This window comes from Stenella coeruleoalba (genome assembly GCF_951394435.1).
Source record: "Stenella coeruleoalba genome assembly, chromosome: X".
Lineage (NCBI taxonomy): Eukaryota > Metazoa > Chordata > Mammalia > Artiodactyla > Delphinidae > Stenella > Stenella coeruleoalba.
The window spans coordinates 99,633,845-99,648,730 of record NC_137152.1 but is presented as its reverse complement, the minus strand read 5'-3'; the positions used below and the strand labels follow the sequence as shown (position 1 = coordinate 99,648,730).

The following is a 14,886-nucleotide window of genomic DNA, read 5'->3' as shown; positions in this document are numbered from 1 at the left end:
CGCACTTTAAAAAATTAACTCTGTTTTCATGTTCTATTGTACACAGGTTGAAAAATGATGATCTAAAATTTTTTGAGGATTTAGTTTTACAATTTTGGGGGTTAATAATTTCCCATAAAATTGATAAGAACTTGAACAGTTTTGGCCAAAATGCTGCCACAGTGCATATCCAAGAATAAATGCCAGCAATTTATTTCCTTCTTTCCCACTTTTCCACCCCCCCACCCAATTAAGTGCTCAAAGTTTCTCCACAGAAAGTTAACAGAAATATAAAAAGAAAAACAGTAAGAGACAGCAATAAATAGCTTTTTCTGGGGGCGATCTGGTAACAGACCCTATTAGGGACAAGGAGATAAAAAGGGTCATTCTACTTTCTTAAAATGTCAGTGAAATGAAACAGCATTGCAGAGCATTCCTACCTGCAGGCACGTAAGAGGAGACTGTAACTAACAGGAATAGGAAGCCAGCACACCAACAGTTTTAATTTCATCCTGTGAACAGAAGGTAGCTAGACAGATGCGTGGTCCAATGTGATAATTACCAGTGTCTGCTTGGAATATAAACTTTCTTGTATTCTGCTTCATTTTCTTTCTCAGTGAATGGGTTTAAAGAGCCGTTTTTCCAGATTTTAGTTAGGCTTTCTGCCTTTCTGCCAAGGACACTCATTAAATATTTAATGAAATTCTGGAAGTTGACTTTTAATTATGATATGCAAGCAGGCTGTGTAATCATAGGTCAGAGAAACACCATATTAATCAAATGAGTGGGGTCTCTAACTGAATGCAATTACAAAAGTAATGGTAATCTGATTGTTTTAAAAGGAGGGGTTCAGATTCTAGAAATTTTATGCCAGTGCTGTTGACATCAATCCTTAGTGGAAATCTCTAGTGGATTCATAAAGAAATCAATTGCAAATGCTAAGAAAAGGCAGTAGTGATCATGAGGGCTCTCAGTATGGCTTCACTGAGGGTTAAGTTATGCCTGGTTAATTCCATTTCATTTGTTCAACACCAGGAAGAGGAATAGCACAGTGATGGTATGTGGGCTCTAGCACTAGGCTTCAGGTTTAAAATCATAGCTCTACCACTTATTAGCTGTGGGTTCTCAGGCATTCGACATTATCTCTTAGTTTCCGTTTTCTGATCTATAAAATCAAAATAGAAGTAGCACTTATTTCACAGGATTGTTGTGAGGGTAAGACATGTTTCCACATGTAAAATTTTTGGAACAGTATCGAAGGACGTTAGAGCAGTATGCAGTAATTGATCAATAAGCATTAGCTACTATTATTTGAACGCCGGGAATGTGAGCTCTGTGGAAATCGTGTTAGGGGATTCCATACATAGTTGAATAATTCTAATGCAAACATGCTAATGAATTGATGTGAATCAGAAAGGAAATTTCTCATCGTGTTCTGCTCATCATTTTTATCAACGAAACGACTGAATTTATTGACAGCATGCCTGTTAGCTCTATAGATATTAAAGTTTTTATAGTCTAGAAGGATGGGGTGAAAATGATAATAGCTCATTTAATATGTATAAATTTCAAGTCCTAACTCTTGGGTTTACAATCATCTGTACAAATTCAGGGTGGGGAAGATGTGGTCCAACAGGAGTTTTAATGTGTAAATCCTGGAGGATTATTTGACGCTATGCTCAGTATGAATCAACACTGATCAGCCATGCTAATGGAACCTCAGTCTATTGATAAATATGTATTATACACAATAAGAGAGGTACATTGGCCCCGTCAGTCCTTTGGTAACATTTAGTTCTGATGTTATATTTTAAGAAGCATTTTGACCACTGGACAACATTTTTTGAGGGTAGGAACTGTGTTTCAGACATTGTTATATCTCCAGTACGTAGCATAGTACTTAGAGTGTAGTAGGTGTTCAAGAAATGTTTGAGGAATAAAAATAAATAATGAAATATAGTGCATCCATAAAATATGCCCAAGAGGATGAAGAGGCCATAAAGCTATGTGATATAAGGAATGGTTGAAAACACTGAAGCTCTCAAGCCTGGGGGTACATGGTAAGCTATCTTCAGATATTGTTATGTAGAATAGGTATTAGACTTATTCTGTGCAGTCTGAAGTTAGTTTTAGAACAGGTGCCCATAAATCTGATAACATTTACATGGCATTTTATAGTTTATTGAGCACTTTATCATACATTATCTCATATGATTTTTATTTTTTGCACCAACCATATGAGGTAGTTACTGCAGGAATTTTACCCCCATATATAATAATAGAAAGTAGTAATAGTTAATACTTACTTTGTACTTACTATATGCCAACCTCTTTGCACATATAAACTCATTTACATGTCACCATTTGAGTTGGTTATTTTTATTATCAGGCACACCTTACAGATGTCTAATCTGAGGCCTAGAGGGGTTAAGTAACATGTCCATCATCAGATATCTAGCAACTCGTTGAGCCAATTTTTGATTCCCCTCCATCTGGGCTCCAGTCCATACTCTTAACTGTTACACTGCACTGAATTTCACATTAGCACTTTCTACAGAAAAGGAATCTGAGCTGAAGGTAGATCCAGTGATTTGCTTAGGATCACCCAGCGAAAAAGTGGCAGTCGGGATCTAAATTCTGGCTTAAGGTCTAGTGCTCTTTCCACTACCCAAAGATGATCCTCACGTTGAACGAAATTTAGACTTTTATAGAGCCATTCAACAACGTGAGCACGTGTAGAGGCTGGAGGCCTACCTGTGAGACAAGCTGCGGAGGGGATGCCTACATGCAGTGTAAAAGGCACTTCAGTAGCCTTTAAGGTTTATTCCAACTCAAGATTTTATCAGTCTATGAGTACAATGTATCAGGAAGAGCAGAGGGAGTCAGCCAAGGAGAACAAGATGATGAGGGAAGGTCACCACCACAAGAAAGTGATTCTCGTAGTGTGGTACTCAGAATATCTGTGTCAGAATAATCGAAGGCATTTGTCCCTTTGCAGATTTCCAGGCTTCTCCTCAGATTTACTGAATCTATTTCTGGGGTAGGACAAAAATACCAAGTGACTCTTGTTGAGACAAATTTGGAGAACCACTCAGTTAGAGTTGACCAGGGCCAGATGAGCAAGTCTTCAAAGTCATGGTAAGGATAAAAAACAAACAAGTGTGTTTAAGGAAAGGAGTAATATGAAAAGATTTTCTAATTAGGAAGTTTGCTCTGGCTATAATGAGAAAGATGGGCAAGAGAAAAGTGAAAATGGAGGTGGGAGGAACAGAGAGGTGTCTATTTTAGTAATCTAGGCAAGATATATTTCCAATTCCAGAATAGTAGTTATAGATGGGTTTTGATAGTCTCAGATTGGTAATATAGCCCCAGACTCTAAAATCCTCTGTTCCTGCCCTCTCAGTGATCCCTCATTCTTGCAGGGTTCTATATCAAGGAAGCTATGTGCAAAGAACAATAACCAGATGGGAATCTAATTACTACTTCATTGATAGCTGCCTAGTACTCAGTAATCCTTGCAAAAAAACTGAATGGGATGATGGGGTTTAAGCTGGGGGCTTAATGGAGTCTCTTACTCACCCCCACTCCCTCATCCTAATCTTAGGACCTGTGTACTTAGATATGCCTGCTTGGGACAGGTGGTAAGTGGAGAGTGAGTAGGGATGAGAGAGAGAAGCCAGATCTCAAGAAAGGCTCTGAATCCATTGACCCAACCAGCTACATGGAGTGGTACAGAAAGAAGACAAAAAGAATGCCAAGTTTGTTCCTGAGGCAGGAATGTAAGAAAGAGGAGGATATGGAAGAAGAGAGTGATTAAATCTTCACCAACAGTTTAGATCCTTCCTAGAAGTGCAAGTGAAAGAGTGCCACGAATGGGTTCTGGAAAAATAACTATATCCACTGTTCAAATGTAACATGACCTATGTTTCAAGCTTTGGCCAATAAGCATATTAAGTCCTCTTCCCTTGTGAAGGTGCTATTAAGGCGATAGACAGAGGGAAAAGTTTGGAGAGAAAGGTGGAATTTCCCTCTGCAGTGCTCAAAACAAGGAAGCTTGTGTTATATAGTGATAGTATATTCCCTAGCTCCTGGCCATGGTTCTAGCAGAAGGGATCAGGAAGAAAGCAGGGTGATAATTTGGAGGCTGTGGATGGATGCTTTTGAGCCAGTATCTCACTGGAGAAAAAAAGAAGTCTGTCCATTGAGTTCCTCAGGAAGCATTTCAAATCTTTATGCTGGGGAACAAGAATAAGCTAGTAGCTATGTTGTATGACCTATTCAACCAGAGTTCTGCAGTCCTTCTTCTAACCAAATTCAACTGCTGTGAAGAAATCAGGATGCAGGTCTGAGTCCCTCAGTGACATTACAAAAAATGTCCCTCTCTGTTCCCTTTCCTCTTTACCATTTGTTGATTAAAACATTTGTTCATGTTCCTTTTGTGAACTTGGCTGCAGTGGTTTGGAGCTGCATCCCAGTCCAAACCACAATCCAAATTCCACCCACAAGTTTTCTTTCTTGAGAGAATATTCTTCACAGGCACGAGCCTGGGAATCAATGCAGCCTAATCAGCTTGTCATCCCTTAGTGCCGCACATTCTTGTCTTTGACAAGCATTCATTCTGAGGGGCATCCTGTAAAGCTCATGATGCCATCTTCATTGAGCTCATGCTTATAAGAAGAAAATAAGGGGCTATAGAAAACTTATTTTTACATTGAATTTAAGTAGTTTTGCCACACTTTAAATGTCAGACGGAACTGTTCCGCAAAATCTGCCAAGTCTATGCAGGCGGCTGTTTTCAATAGGACTGTTCATGCCCTATTGTACTAATCTTTTTTTAAACACACACCTTGCTGGAAAAGGCCAAGAACACCCACACAGGAAGTGGGCACTGTTACTTTTTTCTTGCTCCAACTGGATGAATAGGCTCTCATTCCATTTGGTGTGTTGCACTGTGAAGCGTCTCCCAATCGTTTTCTTTCCGTGATGGACATTGAGCCTTCCCGGGACACAGCAGGCAACAGTCCCTGTACTCTCCCACATGGCCGTCTACTCCTCCAGCCATCTGCCCATCTATCTGCCTCCTCTTGATCACCCTCCCCTCTTCTCTCACATAGATTGGATCTTCAGTTCAAGAATGATCAAGAATTACAGCAGTGGATGAGTGTGGGAACAGTCTGGTGTACTAGAACTCCATTTTTTTCCAATTATGAATGCTAAAAATCTTCTGTTACGTACACTTTTTCACCTTAGCAAAGCACAGTCTGGTTACCAACAGCGAAGTGACCTTCAATAATTTGTAAAAAGTCCTTAGGATAGCATATGTCTTTTAGTAAGGCAATATGTTGGGTCGTTTAGAACTTTTCAGAATCCAGAGTCAAATGATCTAGATCCTGCCTCCTCCACTTACAAGCTATGTAATCCCCCAAAAGTTCCATAACTCCTGTGAGACTCAGTTTCCTCATCTGTAAAATGGAGCTAATAATACCTATTTCACAGTGCTTTTGCGAGAATGAAATGACATATCTGCCAAGTGCCTGTATATTGTTTTTAGTAACTATAAGTGTTCAATGAAACGTTAGTTGCAAGCGACATTATTTATTATTTAATTTTATTATCTTTCAAGCCCTGTGTCATCACCTGCCAGTCAGTACTTACTGACTGTGCATCTGCAGTCTAAGATAAGCAACAAATATTTTGGGCATTCTACGTCTGTATAAAAGATTATCTGGGAGGATAGAGAGAAGGTTGACATAATCCTAACCCTAAGTGAGCTATCAGTGTACTTGGCTAGATAAGATATTTGCACCTATGATAAAACTAATAATATTAAAGTACCAGACATGTGATATAGATGCAGTAAGATATTAGAGCTCATAGAAAGTGGATATCCCTGTGGACTTGGCTGGTGGTTGAGCTATGAGTTATGACTTTAAAAATGAAAAAGGATAATAATGATGATGATATATCCTATTTGTTGGAGCCCTAATATGGGCTAGGTGCCTTTCATGTATTATCTCATTTAACCCACATAATACTCCTACAAGGTAGGCAACATTATCATCCTCACTTTTCAGACTAGGGGACTGAGGTTTAGAGAAACTAAGAAACTTTGCCTAAAGGCATATGACTCTTAAATGGCAAAGCTAGGATCTGAACCCTTGGCTCATCACACTCCAGAACTCATTCTCCTTTCAATATACCAGACTTCCTCCTGTCATCAAAGAGAAGCAGTTTGAGACAGTCAGGCAGGGGAGATGACGCAAGCAAAGGCACATAAGAACTGATGTTCAGGGGCCAATGAAGGGGACATCTGGCTGGTATGGAGGATTTATGTGTAGGAAGAAACAGAGAAGACCTGGAAAGTTAAACTGGAGCCTGACTGTGAAGGGCCATGTAGGTCAGATTAAGGAGATCAGTCTCTGAATTCCAGACACCAAGGAAAGGAAATGGGAATCAGTTTGCATGGTGTTAAGACATCCCCTGTGAGTGATCTCTGACTAAATTTTTAATCTGGGCTTTGGTTTTGTTTCTTCCCTTTTCTTACAAAGGGAGTGATATTAATAATGCCTTTTGTTTAAAGTTTTCAGGTAGATTTTATTTATTTAGGGGTCCTCTGGGAAAGTGTGTACATGTGGGAAACAAGAGAGGCTGAGACAGTTCAATATGCCTTGACCTACCCAGGGTATTTTTGTAATGCACCAAAGCGTCCTTATACCCAGTCTGGGAGTCGGTGGTCTATGTCTCTCACTCTGTGTTGGTGAGATGAAAATATCACCATGGAAGAGATTTTGATTTCTTTTGATTAGCCAAGAACCACAAGATCTTCTCTAACATAGTGTTTAAAAAATGGGGAAAATGCCACATACGTAACATAAGCAGTTCCTAACCTGCAAATGAGTTGACTTCCACGAATTCATTTATCAAGAAATTTTTCATAATTTGGAATACACTGCGCCTTGGAAACAGTGCCAAATAAAAATGGTACTTGATTTTTCTCTACAGTGGGGATGATGGAATACTTATGATTCTTTTGGGTAATTTTATGTTCCATAGGAATTAGATAGCTGGCAGTAATTATACTTTCAAAGGTCTAAAAGGGGAACCAGTCAGAAGATGTCAGTCTGGAAAATTGGTAAAGTTGTACACATTTCCATGCAGTATACTATTGTCCATTTATTTTTTTCAAAGAAAATTAAGACTTTCAGAGAAACTCTTGGTTTTCTAAGGATACGTCCAAATATTTAGAGGTATGTAGCTTAAAAGCAGCTTCATCATCACATTGGTGATGAGGTGCCTTTTTACAGAATTTCTTTCTAGCTTATGAACATTCTATGAGGATGTTTGCAGAAGTGGAGCAGGAGGGCACCTGTAGTATAACTTGAAGGGTACCACTAGTATTTCATTATATAATGATAATAATTCCACTCTTCTGTCAGAGTGCCAGAAATTCTACCGCTATTAACTTTGTGCTCTGGCATTTTTTTCAGTAACTAAAGTGGGAATCCTTCTGTATAGGGTTATTCATCAAGGTATTCCCAGTGATCAACAACTCAGCGTGAGTTAGTTTATCAGGTAGAGCGTGCTGAGGGCACTGGCCAGGAAACAGGTAAATTTGATGGTAGATAAAGGGAATTGGAAATAGTATTTTCAAGTTTGATATAAAGCCTAGACAGAACAGGCTTGGGTGAGGTTTTAACAAGGAGTGTCTGCCTAAAGGCATCAGTTTCCTGATAGAGGCAGATAATTTGCTCAAGGTGAAAGAGGATAAGTTTTACAATATGGAATAAGTGGCAGCAAGATAGAGGATGGCTAGGAGGGACCAGAACTTGTAGTTTGGTTAGATAAAGTGGAATCAGCAAAAAGTTTCAGCTTGGAGCAACAAACTAAGGAATATCAGGTTGACTTTGCTGATAGGCAAGCTTAGTTAACCAAAGGCAGCAGTGTCAGACAGCTAAGCAGCTCAGAGGTCAATAATTGTTAGGCTAGCTAAGACAGGAAGGAAGAGTTAAGGAGATGCATGTAGGCCCAGAGTCCAAATTGGAAATATCGGAAGCAATAAGCTAGAAACACTGAAGTGAGCGCTTATCTTAGGGGAGAACCCACATCACTTTGTTCTTTTTGCCAGTGAGTGTAACCTTGTTTCCACAAGTATTAATTGCATGTAATAAAAACTTAGAGACTTGTGGGTGCCCCTGCTTCTATGTGAGGCAGGGAAAAAGTGTCATCAGCCTTGTCTATTCCAAATTCCACACATAACCTGCTGCTATCTGCCTATATTCATACCTTAGAGGAACTAACTTGGGTCTCCGGCAAAAAAATCCCCTTATGCCAGGCAAGATTCATTAGGGAAGTTTCCCCGAAGCTGAGTCAAGAGGTGTCTTTTGAAGGATGAAACAGAAAAGATGACAAGTTAAGGAAGGAACAGTCTAGTTTTATAGAACTTTTTAAAGGCATGTCTGGCAAAAACTAGACGTAAGGGCACGAATGAAACTAATGAAGATCATAGAAGTGCAAGTAAACTCTTAATGTAGCTTGTATTATTAGATTTGGTGTCTGATTTTCAGTACAAGGATTTCTTCTGAATTCAGTGGTGCAGGATACTCTAGTACCTGAAGGCAACAAGCCAGACTAATGATCTATTGGGAGAGCTGATGTGGAGTTTCCTGCATTTGGATGATGTTAAAGACTGTGCTAGACAGCTTCTAAGATGACCCCCAAAGATCCCCAACTCTTGGTATTCATGTCCTGTGTAATCCTCTCCCCCTCAGTAGGAACTGAAATTATTGCCTCTCTTCTAACAGATAGAACATGCCAGGGGTAAAGGGATGTCACTTCCTAGACTGGATTATAAAAAGATGGTAACTTCTGTCTTGGGAGTGTCCTCTCTCTATCTCTCTGTTTACTCACTCTGAGGGAAGCCAGCTGCCATGTTGTGAGTTGCCCTGTGGGAGAGGCCCAGGATGGAACTGAGGTAGACATCCAGTGATGACTTGAGCCATCTGACCAATAGCTTGTGAGAAACTGAATCTTGCCAACAACAACATGAGTGAGCTCAGAAGTAGATCCTCCCTCAGTTGAGCCTTCAGATGAGGTTGCAATCCTAGCTGACAGTTTGACTGTGACCTCATAAAAGACCTTGAACCAGAGGCACCTAGCTAAGCTATGTACAAATTCCTGACCTACAGAAACTGTGAGATAATAAATATTTATTATTTTAAGCTCCTGAATTTTGGGGTAATTTTTTTTTTTTTTTTTGGCAGCATTGATTCTTCGTTGCCATGCATGGGCTTTCTCTAGTTGAGAGCAGGGGCTACTCTTCGTTGCAGTGCACGGGCTTCTCATTGTGCTGGCTTCTCTTGCGGAGCACAGGCTCTAGGCACGCGGGCTTCAGTAGTTGTGGCGTGCGGATTCAGTAGTTGTGGCTCGCGGGCTCTAGAGCGCAGACTCACTAGTTGTGGCACATGGGCTTAGTTGCTCCACGGCATGTGAGACCTTCCTGGACCAGGGCTCGAACCCGTGTCCCCTGCATTGGCAGGCAGATTCTTAACCACTGTGCCACCAGGGAAGCCCCTCTTCCAGTTTCATTGACGTACAGCACTGTATAAGTTTAAGGTGTACAGCATAATGATTTGATTTACATACATTATGAAATTATTACCAGAATGAGTTTAGTGAACATCCGTTGCACCTGCACACCTTTGGACCAGTCCGCCACCTCAGGCTGAGCAGCAGTGAACTCAGGAGCTGGAGCGGTCCATTCACCCTGAAATTCCTCCGTGGTCACAGCCTTCTCAGCTGCCGCCTGCTCTTCCTTTTCAATCTCTTCAGGATCTCTGTAGAAGCAGAGATCAGGCATGACCTCCCATGGGTGTTCACGGGAGATGGTGCCACGCATGCGCAGAACCTCCCGGGCAAGCATCCACCACATCAGACCCACTGAGTGAGCTCCCTTGTTGTTGCACGGGATGGCAATGTCCACATACCACAGAGGAGAGTCTGTGTTACACAGAGCAATGGTAGGCAGGTTAACATAAGAGGCCTCTGGGAGAGGCTGGTGGTCAGCCCTGGGATCAGTAACCACCAGAAGGCTTCCTGGATCTGGTCAGTGAAGGTTCCAGGAGTGAAGCGGCCAGCAGTAGGAGTGGCTCCAGTGGCAGCAGCAAACTTCAGCCCAGCTCGCTGGCCAGTATTCCTGGAGGATACGACACTGACAGCAGCTGGGTTTTCAATGGCAACAGTGGCATGAGCTGCCAACAGAAGCTTCTCCCAGGTCCTCTTCAGATTTGCGATGTAGATGCCATCACTTTTCCTTTTGTAGATGTACTGACCCATTTGGGAGCCAAGGTTGGTGCCACCTAAGTGGGTTCCTGCTGCAAGGAATTTGAGGACATCCTCCTCCTTCATTTGCAGGACATCAAGGGCTCCGGGCATTGTTAATGTTTCCCTTTAAGTTACGACGGGAATGCAGAACGACCCTTATCTGTGCGTGAGCAGTTAGTTCCAGTTTGGAGCCCAGTCAGAACTCCCAGGGTGCCTGCTCAGGTGCTCAGCTCAGCTTGGGCCCCCAACAGCCAGGGCTGAAGGTTCTGTGATTGGTTGTATATAGCTCACATTTGGTGAGCCTATACTCTGGCCTAATGTTTTCCTCATATTACCTTTCTAAGTCTCAGAGCAATCCTGTAGCAATTATTTTCATTTTACAGATGAAGGAACTAAGTTTCGGAAAAGTTACCTGATGTTCTCAAGGTCAGAGATCAGAGATTTGAACCTAAGTGTTCTGACTTCGAAGCTGATTCTGTGGAGTCAGAAGACTTGGCCTTTCTATTTCTTAATGCCTCTTTATAAGAGCCATTGACCTCATAAATCGTGCCTAACTAGGACAGGGTCCAGTAATGGTAGCTACTTAATCCAGAGTATAAATGACAGATCCAGTACCTTTAGGGACTGTTCTAGAAATTTAATTGATTCTGGAAGTGGGTCAGGAGCCAAGGACCCTAAGCAAGTAGAGACATGGCCCTATAAAAATAATTAACTGACTTAGTGGGTTAACAATGGCTCCTTCGAATTTAAGGCTGGGAAGTCACTGGTTCTACTCACACTAGTTCAGAAGTCAGGCCACAGCAATGATACGGAATCCCAACCCTGCCTTCCACTAGCTGTGTGACTGTGGACAAGTTACATAACGTCTCTGATCTTCATATTTACCATCTATAAAATGATGGTAATATTAACTACCTTACACTGTTGTTGTCAGGATTACGTAAGATAAACAGTGCATACAAAATGCCCATCACAATGCTTGGCATTAAGGAATGACTTGGTAAATGACAGCAATAATAATAACAAGTATATAATAATAATAAGCTATTAATATTCGAATATATTAAGTACACAGACCCTTGAAGTACTATGAGATTTCTCAGGATCAAGCAATGAGAACAAAATGGGGTTAGACATTTTAGAGGAAGCAGGGGATGGGATATTTGGTTTGGAGTCAGTCTGCTTGCATCCGATCCCTTATGCTTAGTAGCCACTGTGACCTTGAGCAACTTGCTTAACTGCTTTGAATCTCATTATTCATCTGTCACAATGGTCTATCAGTCAGTGTTCTCCAGGGAAACAGAACCAGTAGGATATATATATATTTCAAGGAAACGGTTCACTTAACTGTGGGGGCTGGCACGTCGGAAATCTGTAGAACAGGCTGGAGACTCAGGCAGGAGATGATGCTGCAGTCTTGAGGCAGAATGTTTTCTTCTCTGGAAAAAGTCAGTTTTGCTTTTAAGGCCTTCCAACTGATTGGATGAGGCACAAACCTCCTTTACCTAACCTGATTGTTGGCCACATCTACAAAATACCTTTACAGTAACACCTAGATTAGCGTTTGACTGAAGAACTGGATACTGTAGTCTAGTCAGGTTGACACGTAAAACTAACCATCACAAGTGAGTAATGAGAGAATCTGTCTCCTAGTTTTGTTGAAAGGTTTCAGTGAAATAATCCATGTAGAGAATTCTGCACAGTGCTTTGCTGCATAACAAGCATTCAGAACAGTATTACAATAGTACAGCTTCCATACTCAGGGCTGCTGCAGGGAAGGACACTCAGCTGTGCTGTGGGAGTGAGGGTGGCATCTTGAATTTCCGGGGCCCTACCTGAGGTCCCATAGGTTGGTGTCTCTGGTTATGAGGGCAAGTTCGCTTCTAGTTTCCTGGCTAAAAAGCACCACTGCAGCGTTTTCATCAGTCTCCGGGCACAGAACAGGTACCAATCTTGAAGTGTCTAGAACTGGCCTGAGGCGGCACTGGCCTCAGCTAATCCAGCCTCAGCTAATGACACAGTTAACTGGCTGGGCTGGGAGAGAGCAGCAGAAGTGGATGGGTTCTGTAAACCTAAGCAGCAGTAAGGTCGGCAAAGGCAGACTTGGGGATTCTGGTGTGCTAATCAGCAGAGGCAGCGACCTTTGACAAGCTTCCTGAAGCTATCTCCCTGGTCTGAGCCACCGTCCCCTCTCACCTGGACTAGAGGGATAATCTCCTTACTGGCCTCCTGGCTTCTCCCCAGTGCCCCGTTCAATCTGTTATTCACGGAACAGCCAGAGTGGTGCTGTTAAAATATGTCACCTCCTATCACTTCTCTGCTCAAAACCCCATGACTTCCCATCTCACTTTTAGCAAAATCCAAAATCTTCACAATGGGCTATGATTGGGTCTCTAGTTCCTTATCTCATCCCTTTGCTATTCCCCTCTTAGTTCACACCATTTCAGCCACAGCAGCCACCTTGCTGTTCCTCAAATACATTAAGCACACACACATATACAGAGGGTCCAGTTATTGGAGCAAGAAATAAGACAGACCTTGATCATAAAGAACAAAACCAAAAAAGCAGTTTTATGTCAGAGGAGGATCTGCAGCAAGGGATACTGATTATGAGTTTCTTAAATTCTCCCTGGCTAGGGTTCTGATTGATTCCAGAGGTTGGAACAGCGTTGAGGCTGAAGCATGGGACTAAATGATCCCTGCAGAGAGGATTGGAAGTCTTTGTGGACAAGGAGTTGGGTTAGTGGTTATGTTGGTTAATTCACATCTTACACAGTTAGTCTGAGAATACAGGCATCTTCCACAGGGTGTCCATTTCCTATTTCAGATTGTGCCCTTTAATCTGGGTCCTTAGAATGCAGAGAAGGTCTGGAGTATGAGAAGGTCTGTACCTGAGAAAAGTTTATTTTCAGGGTCATTCTATCCCCCTCCCACCCACCCAGGTCCCATTAGCCTTTCGGATGTGCATTAGAACTGGCATACCTTTAAGTACCAGAGTTTTTTTGCTGACTTTTATAATTATGGCAATGGTGACCCAAACAGTGAAAAAAATAGTCCATTCGTTTTGGTAATACATAGATGGTGACTTTGTGCTGACACTGTGGGTAGTCAGCAACTTCATGGCTTCCTGGAAAGGTAGCCTCATTTGGTGATGGGAAATTCCTTTTTCAGATAAAGGACAGCGTGCTATGAAGGTAGTTTGCATCACTACCCATCAAACCATGGCTCTCTAACCTAACCATGTCATTCAGTAGCGTGATATATTTGGGTGTGGGTCCTAACCTCTGGAAACACTATTATAAAAGGATACTTGTATGCTTTGGGTGGAAATGGGCTTCCCATGGCTTCTTCTGTTATTTATGGGCTTTCAGTGGAAGAGGTGAGGATGTTGTTGTGATGTTTTGTGAGGCTGGTTAGCTTTATAGTGTGAGAAACTTGAGCTATGCTTTTGGGACCAAAATAATACCCTCGCTTCCTCCTGCCAACCCACACCAGAGGAAAAATGGAAGGAAGGGAGGGAGGGAGGGAGGGGGGAAGGAAGGGAAGGGAGGAAGGGAAAGGAAGGAAGGAAGGGAAGGAAGGAATTACTACCCCCAAACCAAACAGAAATTTGTGCCTGTGTTTTGGCCAGAAAGAGAGGATTGTTTCAGCAGAAATGATAATCCCAGTACGAAGATAACTGGGAAACTGGTAGCAAAGATCTGGAGAGCAAAGAAATCATCCAGTCGAGACCAAGTAGAATAAGGACCCAAATAGGAAGGAGAGGGAGAGATATCCTTCCATAGAGCTTGAGTGAGCCTGCTAGCCACTGACCATGTTAATTTGGTCATTCAACTTGAAGAGCCCCAATAGGCATAGGGCTCTGTCTTTATTGCTACCACCAGATGCTAAAGTTGAACAAACCTTGTCCCACTTGAACGACTCTTAGGATTTTCTCTCACTTTGGGGATTTTGGATTGGAATAATAACTTTTATACCATTTCCTTTGACATTCATGGAACTCAGTTATGTTAAAAGTCAAGGGTTTCCTGACTGGCTCTCTCAGGCTATGAGCAGCATTGTTAACAGACTGCTTTCCCTGGCTCCCTTGACTCGTGACTGGGTAGCTCACTGGCCAAGACCGTGAGTCCAATGCAAGGTAAGCTGGGATGAAAAGTTGGAAGTTCTTCGGGGCTGAGTTTAATACCAACCAAGTAATTCTTGGAGTTCCTTTTCAGATTCCTTACATATACCTAGAACCCTGAGAAGTCCAGAACTCATACTACAAATGGCCCTACTTGGTTCAGTTAAAAATTAGAGTTGTAATTCTAAAAGCTTGTTCAGTTTAATTCCTTTATTTTATAGATGTGAAAGCTAAGGTTCAAAGAGAAAAAATGATTTATCTAAGGTCACCTAACTGGATGTCTCCTGATTCCAAGTGCAGTGCTCAGTATAGTACATCTCAGAAAATGAAATTCTAAGGTCAATACTTGGAAGTTACATTCAGAGACCATTGTATAGGGTAGAGGAACCTGTTCTCTTGGAGCTCTTCTGGCTGAGAATGAAAGGATTGCTAGAGCTCAGCCACCATAATACTTTGCCTGGTGA

At 41.9% G+C, this 14,886-nt stretch overlaps 1 long non-coding RNA gene and 1 pseudogene across 3 annotated transcripts in view; one reads left to right on the top strand and one right to left on the bottom strand.

Annotated features, from left to right (window-relative positions):
• The window catches only part of LOC307180051, a 461,286-nt gene that overhangs the window by 39,082 nt on the left and 407,318 nt on the right, over positions 1–14,886 (top strand). The gene's annotated exons all lie outside the window — the stretch shown is intronic.
• On the bottom strand, positions 9,623–10,434 carry LOC307180198 (small ribosomal subunit protein uS2-like; annotated as a pseudogene). The gene has a single exon. The product of its transcript is annotated as a small ribosomal subunit protein uS2-like (transcript).